Below are 7648 nucleotides of genomic sequence, written 5' to 3'. Positions count from 1 at the left end.
GTCAGATTGGCTAAGATGACAGGAAAAAATAATGATGAATGTTGGAGGGGATGCGGGAAAACTGGGTCACTAATGCATTGTTGGTGGAGTTGTGAACGAATCCAACCATTCTGGAGTGCAATCTGGAATTATGCCCAAAAAGTTATCAAATTGGGCTTATATCCCAAAGAAATACTAAAGAAGGGAAAGGGACCTGTATGTGCCAAAATGTTTGTAGCAGCCCTGTTTGTAGTGGCTGGAAACTGGAAAATGAATGGATGCCCATCAATTGGAGAATGGCTGGGTAAATTGTGGTATATGAATGTTATGGAATATTACTGTGGTGTAAGAAATGACCAGCAGGATGAATACAGAGAGGACTGGTGAGACTTACATGAACTGATGCTAAGTGACATGAGCAGAACCAGGAGATCATTATACACTTCGACAACGATATTGTATGAGGACATATTTTGATGGAAGTGGATTTCTTTGACAAAGAAACCTGAGTTTCAATTGATAAATGACGGACAAAAGCAGCTACACCCAAAGAAAGAACACTGGGAAACGAATGTGAACTATCTGCATTTTTGTTTTTCTTCCCGGATTATTTATACCTTCTGAATCCAATTCTCCCTATGCAACAAGAGAATTGTTCGGTTCTGCAAACATATATTGTATCTAGGATATACTGCAACATATCCAACATATAAAGGACTGCTTGCCATCTAGGGGAGGGGGTGGAGGGAGGGAGGGAAAAAAAATCGGAACAGAAACGAGTGTCAATATAAAGTAATTATTAAATAAAAATTTAAAAAAAAAAAACAAGAAATGAGCAGAACCAGGAGATCATTATACACTTCGACAACGATATTGTATGAGGACATATTTTGATGGAAGTGGATTTCTTTGACAAAGAGACCTAACTAATTTTCAATTGATAAATGACGGACATAAGCAGCTACACCCAAAGAATGAACACTGGGAAACAAATGTGAACTATCTGCATTTTAGTTTTTCTTCCCGGGTTATTTATACCTTCTGAATCCAATTCTCCCTATGCAACAAGAGAACTGTTTGGTTCTGCAAACATATATTGTATCTAGGATATACTGCAACATATCCAACATATAAAGGACTGCTTGTCATCTAAGGGAAGGGGTGGAGGGAGGGAGGGGGAAAAAATCGGAAAAGAAATGCGTGCAAGGAATAATGTTGTCATTATAAAGTAATCATTAAATAAATAAAAAAAATAATTTTAGAATTTAAAGTTTAGTATTTGATTGGGGATTTTTAATTTGCCTTTTTTCTAGCTTTTTAAGTTGCAGGCCCAATTCATTGATCTTCTCTTTCTCTATTTTATTCAAGTAAGCCTCTAAAGATATACAGTTTCCCCTTATTACTGCTTTGACTGCATCCCACAAATTTTGGTATGTTGTCTCATTGTTGTCATTCACTTGGGTGAAATCATTAATTGTGTTTATGGTTTACTGTTTCACCCAATCATTCTTTAGAATGAGATGATTTAGTGTCCAATTACTTTTTGGTCTGTTTACCCTTTGCTTTTTGTTGAATGTAGTTTTTATTGCATTGTGATCTAAAAAGAATGTATTTACTATTTCTGCCTTTCTGCATTTAATTTTGAGGTCTTTGTGTCTTAATATATGGTCACTTTTGTATAAGTTCCATGAATTGCTGAGAAGAAAGTGTACTCCTTTCTATCTCCATTCAGTTTTCTCCAAAGATCTATCATATCTAATTTTTCTATTATTCTATTTACCTCTTTAATTTCTTTCTTATTTGTTTTGTGGTTTGATTTATCTAATTCTGAGAGTGCAAGGTTGAGATCTCCTACTATTATAGTTTTGCTGTCTATTTCTTTTTGCAACTTTCTTACCTTCTCTTTTAGGAAGTTAGAAGCTTTTTTTGCTTCACCTGAAGCATAATAGATTTTTCTCCAGCCTTTTACCTTTATGCTGAATGTATATCACTGCTTTAAATGTGTTTCCTGTAAACTACATATTGTAGGCTTCTGGATTTTGATTCAGTGTGCTATTCGCCTCTGCTTTATGGGAGAGTTCATCTCATTCACATTCATGGTTAAAATTACTAATTTTGTATTTCCTGCCATCTTATTATCCCCAGATTATGCTTTTATATTTCTTCCCTTCTTACTCCCTCATGAGAATTAAATTTATGGGCACCAATTGCCTCACATAGCTCTCCCTCTTTAGAATCCCTCCCATCCCCTTTGAGTCCCTTCCCCTTTCTTATACCTTTCCATTATTATTCTTTTCCTTTTCCCTTTTCCTTCCCCCCTTTTAATGAGGTGAGAGAAATTTCTCTGTAAATCAAATGTGTCAATTATTTTCTCTTTGAGCCAAATCTGATGAGAGTAAGAATAACACAATGTTCTTCCCTCTCCCTAAATTCCCTCAGATATGAGAGGTTTCTTTTGTCTATCTGTGGGTTGTAGTTTACCTCTCTTTATCTCCATTTCCCCTTTTTTCTGATACTATCCCCTTTTCACATCCAATTCTCTTTTTTGATATCATATCAGTAAAATCAAATTCTACATGCACTCTTTATGTATGTCCATAATAGAAATACAGTTCTCAAGAGTTCTTTTTACCCTTTCCTGCTTCTCTTGATTCCAGTAGTTGGAGTTAAATTGTTTTTGTTTGTTTGTTTGTTTGTTTTGTTTTGTTTAGCCTGTTTTTTTTTTATTAGAAACAAATGGAATTCACCTATTTAATTTCATTAAATACCCATCTTCTTCTTTGGAATAGAATGCTCCGCTGAGCTAGGTAGTGTGATGACCATGCTAGCACCCTGGATATCTTAGAATCAACCAGAGTCGTGATCAGCAAAAGTCTTCGGTCTTTATTCTTGGTCTTTAGAGGTAGGATTCAATTGGATGGATGCAGAATCTCTATGACCTCCTTCTTTCTTTTCTACTGCCAAAGTGAACCTGGCTAGTCTTACTCCACCCCCTAGTCACTCCTGTAATTCTCTGTATACCCCAATTATCGAGCCAGCACAGGATAGTGGGAAGGGCCTTTTCCCAAATATATGCTTATAGAGTATTGTCCAATCAGTAATTATTCTTAAGTGCTCAGTTGTCCTGACCTCAGTGCATAAACTCAACAGTTTCAGCCCTCTACATCGCAGTTTAATCTTGACTGCATTTCAAGTTCTTTTGCCTTTTGGAATATCATATTCCAATCCCTTCTATCCTTTAATGTGGAAGCAACTAGATCCTGAGTGATCTTTATTGTGGCTCCTTGGTGTTTGAATTGCTTTTTTCTGGCTGCTTGTAATATTTTCTCTTAGTTTAATAGTTTTGAAATTTAACCACAATATTCCATGGGGTTTTATTTTAGGGTCTTTTTCAGAAGGTGTTCGATGAATTCTTTCAATGCCTATTTTACCTTCAGATTCTATTACATCTGGACAGTTCTCTTTGATGATTTCCTGTAAAATAGTATCTAGGCTCATTTTCATTATAAGTTTATGGTAGCCCGATGGTCCTCAGGTTATCTCTCCTAGATCTATTTTCCAAGTCTGTTGTTTTCCCAAGTAGATATTTAATGGTTTTTTTTCTAATTTTTCTTTCTTTCTTTCTTTTTTTTAGTTTTGCTTGATTGATTCTTGATATCTCAATGAATCATTCATTTCTATTTGTTCAGTTCTGATTTTTAATGAGTTATTATTATTATTATTATTATTATTATTTTTACTGAATTATTTTCTTTTTCCAGTTCACAAATCCTACTTTCCTGGGAGTTCTTTATCTTTTCCAATTCATATTTCAAGAATTGTTTTTTTTTTCCACTTTATCAAATTTTTCTTTCAGTGAATTATATGTCTTTTCCCTACTCTCTTGCAGAGCTTCTCTTTCTTTTCCCCATTTTTCTTCTAGCTCTCTTTTAAGATCTTTTATAATTTCTTCTAGGAGAGCCTTGGTGTGATGGGGACCAGGTTACAACCCCCTTTGGGGTTTTGTCTGGAGACTTTCTGCTAATAGTTTCCCTGGGGTTGAAAACCTGCTCTCTTTCTATATAGAAGCCATTAATGGTTAGAATATGTTTGGCTTTTTTACTCATTTTTTTAAAATGCCCTTAGGGTCTGCCTTCAGAGCAAGGAGGCTACCAGCTTCCTCTGTAGAATGCGATACACATGTGGGCAGTAATTGTCCTGCAAATGAGCTGCAAAGAGCAGTCGAGCTGTGGAAATGCCTTGGGAAAAGCCTCACAGCAGAAGTCTTTGCCCTGGGAAGCGTGCCATGCTGAGGAAGTTCTACTGCCCCGAGCAGAGTGCTCCCCACTCTGGTGTAGATTTGTTGCTTCCTCAGGCAGAGTCCCCCTGGTGTGCAGAAATGTGACTGCCCTGGGCAGAACCCTGTACTGTAGAATGGGGCTACACAGTTGTGCTGTTGTCCATGCTAAGTCACTTCTGGTGCTGGCTGGGTGTAGCCAGATCCTGCTAAATTCTGGCATTTTTTGGAGTACACTCTACCTTTGGCATTTGTGTAACTTCTCTGCTGATCTACTGCTTTGCAACTAAATCAGAGCAGCCAAATTGTGGCAGAATCCTTCCTGCAAATTTTCGACCTGTGAAGACTGGCCCCGCCCTGGTCTGCTTAGTATGCTAACCTCTGTGTTCTGCTTCCCTGCCTGGGCTTGCCTTCGCCAATCAGGACAAACCTTTTCAAGATTTTCTTGGGCTGGTAATTTGTTGTACTTCCAATATTCATGGATTTTTACCAGTTAAGCACTATTTCTGAGGCTGAATTTGGTAATGAGTAGTGAGGGTGGAAAAGGAGCTTAGAATGACATGTGTCTTCAATGCCATCTTGGCTCCATTTACAATCTATTTTGAGTTGGAGAGTGGTTTCATTCCATCAGATGTTGTTTAGGATAGACTATAGAAGGAGAATATTTATATGTCAAACTTTTTCAGTTTCATATATAGTTAAATTTTAAGATTTAGAGACATCTGAGTAGTCCAAAGTGTCTTAAATGACTGCCCCAATTATCTTCATTATCAAGACAGATCAATACAACTCACAATTGCAATTAAATTCATATAAGAAATTTTCTGTCATAGTAAATTTGAAAACAAAGGAAAAAGAATCCTTCCTCAAAACATCAGATATACATCATATATATAATGGGTGTATACACCCACATATATACATATACATGTATGTATATGTATATATGCATGTTTGTTTTATACTTCTTGCTTTATCACAGTCTTCACTTGTCTTTTTCCCTCAGAAATTTCTCCAAAGCATTGTATAATACTTCGACAAATTTGGTCTGTATTAATTATCTCACCTTGCCTCTTTTTATCTTACCACATGAAAATGAAGTCTTCTATATATCTTCTAGGATATCTTGCAGTCCTAAATCCTGCTTTGAGACTATACAATTCAAACAGCAATTTTGGTTACAACATCAGTATTGATAATTATATGACTAATTATTTCTAATATTTTATCTTTAAGTTGCTAAAATGAAATTCATATTTCACTTAAAAAATTGAGCATTACTTTCTGACTTTTTTGCTGTTATTACCTATCCACTATTTCTCCATCTTCTTTTCCACCATAGCAACAAAGAAAGAAACACTATTTCTTCTAGAACTAGAAAGAACCAAAGAAGTCATCTGTCTGTTCTTTGACAGATGTGGAAGCTTGAGTGTAGCAATATGAAATAACTTGCCAAAATTCACAGAAGAAATAAATAGCAGTTCTTGGATTCCAATGTATATTCAAATGACTCTAAATTCAATTCTTCAAATAATGAAAAGTTTCTGTTCTTCCTAACTTTGCTTCCTCATCAAGAAAAGAGGACTCTTTTGTTACCATGGCTACCAATTATTTCAGGGAAATAGCTGGATAATTGCTTTCCTTTTTAATAGGGATCTGTGATATCAACTTCTACCTTAGGGTTGCTAGTTCCTATCTAGGCCCTCATAATTTAATTTAGCTAACTGTCTTTTAGACAATTCAGACAATTTAGCTTGTGTATAACTTAGCAACATGTTTTTATAATCATCATATTATAAAGCACTTGGGCATATTTTGATGGATTTCCCCCCACTTTCTTGGTGTTTAGTAACAATCCAGAAAACTTTAGAACTTGAGCTGCTGAAATGAAGGCAATGTTGTGAGCGGTAGAAATGAGAACTAGTAGGTAGAGCAGCCATGGTCTGTAAAGGAAGCCTGGCAGATATTCAGCATTATGCTGTACCTTTCAGCATTATGCTGTACCAGGTGTACCAGGTGTCCTTGGTTATCTAATATAAACAAGAGGCTACAAAATTGTATATGCATATAAGAACAAGGGATAAAGATAACCATATACAAATCTAGTCAGAAACCAATGGACAAATTTTGTGATACTGTTATCATCCTGATCAATGCATTTTATGCAAAGTACAGGACTACAGGTATATTCTTTTCAACACTGAGATAAATATCTATGGGAAACTCTTCATATTTTGTTTGCTTTCTGAAACATATCTGAGGTGGTTGCAGATGCAAGATTCAAGCCAGCACACAGACTCTAATGGATTCAAAAAATGGGATTTCTATGGAATAGCTTCTTTAGACAAATGATTTTCTTTATTGGGATTTATACTGGCTGGTAGCTAATCCAACCTACACCACTGAAAAAAAAGTCCAACTTCATTTTACTTCTGAAAGTACTATTATTGTCCAGCTATGGAAAACTCCTGTTGATTCAAGGTTATCATTTGGGAACATGATTACACTCTTCTATACCTCAAGAATTTGTCTTTACATCAAACTATTGGCACTCAAAATAACCAAAAACATCAATCAAAAGTTTTCATTGTTGGCCATCCTGAGTGGATTATTAGAAAACAGTGTATTCTGTTTCTTCCCAAAGATGGATGGAATGAATAAAATGATTGTTCCATTTATCTCTTTAAGATAAGGAAAAAAAATCCCCTATGATGATGATTCTCAGGAAACCATTTTAGATGCAGACATGAATTCCTTTTTTTTTTTTTAACAAAAATATTACCAAATAAAAGGGCATGCACTAACAAAGTAAGTGAGTACATAGTGCCACTTTTTTTCTGGAATACTGTATTGTGTGGGACAGCAATACCAAATTGAAATCGGAGACTCTACAGGGAGAAAAGCAAAAAAGAATTTATTATAATCTTCCTAGAAAGGGCAACTTCCAACAGAAAGTGTCATCAACAGAGGAGTGCAAAGTGTAAATAGCACAGAATGGATTATATAGCCTTAGTGCCAAATTCCCCCATTCCCCCTCTGACCTTTTTCCCCCATTAGTTGGAAGTTCAGGCTCACCTCTAAACATGGATTCAGAGCCTACAAATCTACCCAGATATTAAATACAATTCTATCCAGAGATTAAGAACAAGGAAACTAATGATACTAACCAATGATACACTCTTTACTATATTAAGAACTTAATGTTGATATGGCAAAAAAGAAAGGGAAAGGGATAGCACAATTTTTTATTTAAGTTATAACTAAGGCATAGATCATAGATTTATTCCATTCAGGTTGTATTTCAATATTTAATTAAATGGTCATTTCTTTGTATCTAATAATTCCAGAAAAGTTTGGAAAATATGTGAAAGGCATCACTAAAAACATTGTTTT

At 35.4% G+C, this 7648-nt stretch overlaps 1 pseudogene; it reads left to right on the top strand.

Annotated features, from left to right (window-relative positions):
* Window positions 1–4158: 4158 nt before the first annotated feature.
* On the top strand, window positions 4159–6947 carry LOC127538727 (protein ARV1-like; annotated as a pseudogene).
* Window positions 6948–7648: the final 701 nt, after the last annotated feature.

Source organism: Antechinus flavipes, chromosome 5, assembly GCF_016432865.1.
Source record: "Antechinus flavipes isolate AdamAnt ecotype Samford, QLD, Australia chromosome 5, AdamAnt_v2, whole genome shotgun sequence".
NCBI lineage: Eukaryota > Metazoa > Chordata > Mammalia > Dasyuromorphia > Dasyuridae > Antechinus > Antechinus flavipes.
The sequence above is the reverse complement of the archived record's forward strand: the minus strand, read 5'-3'. Positions and strand labels throughout refer to the sequence as shown.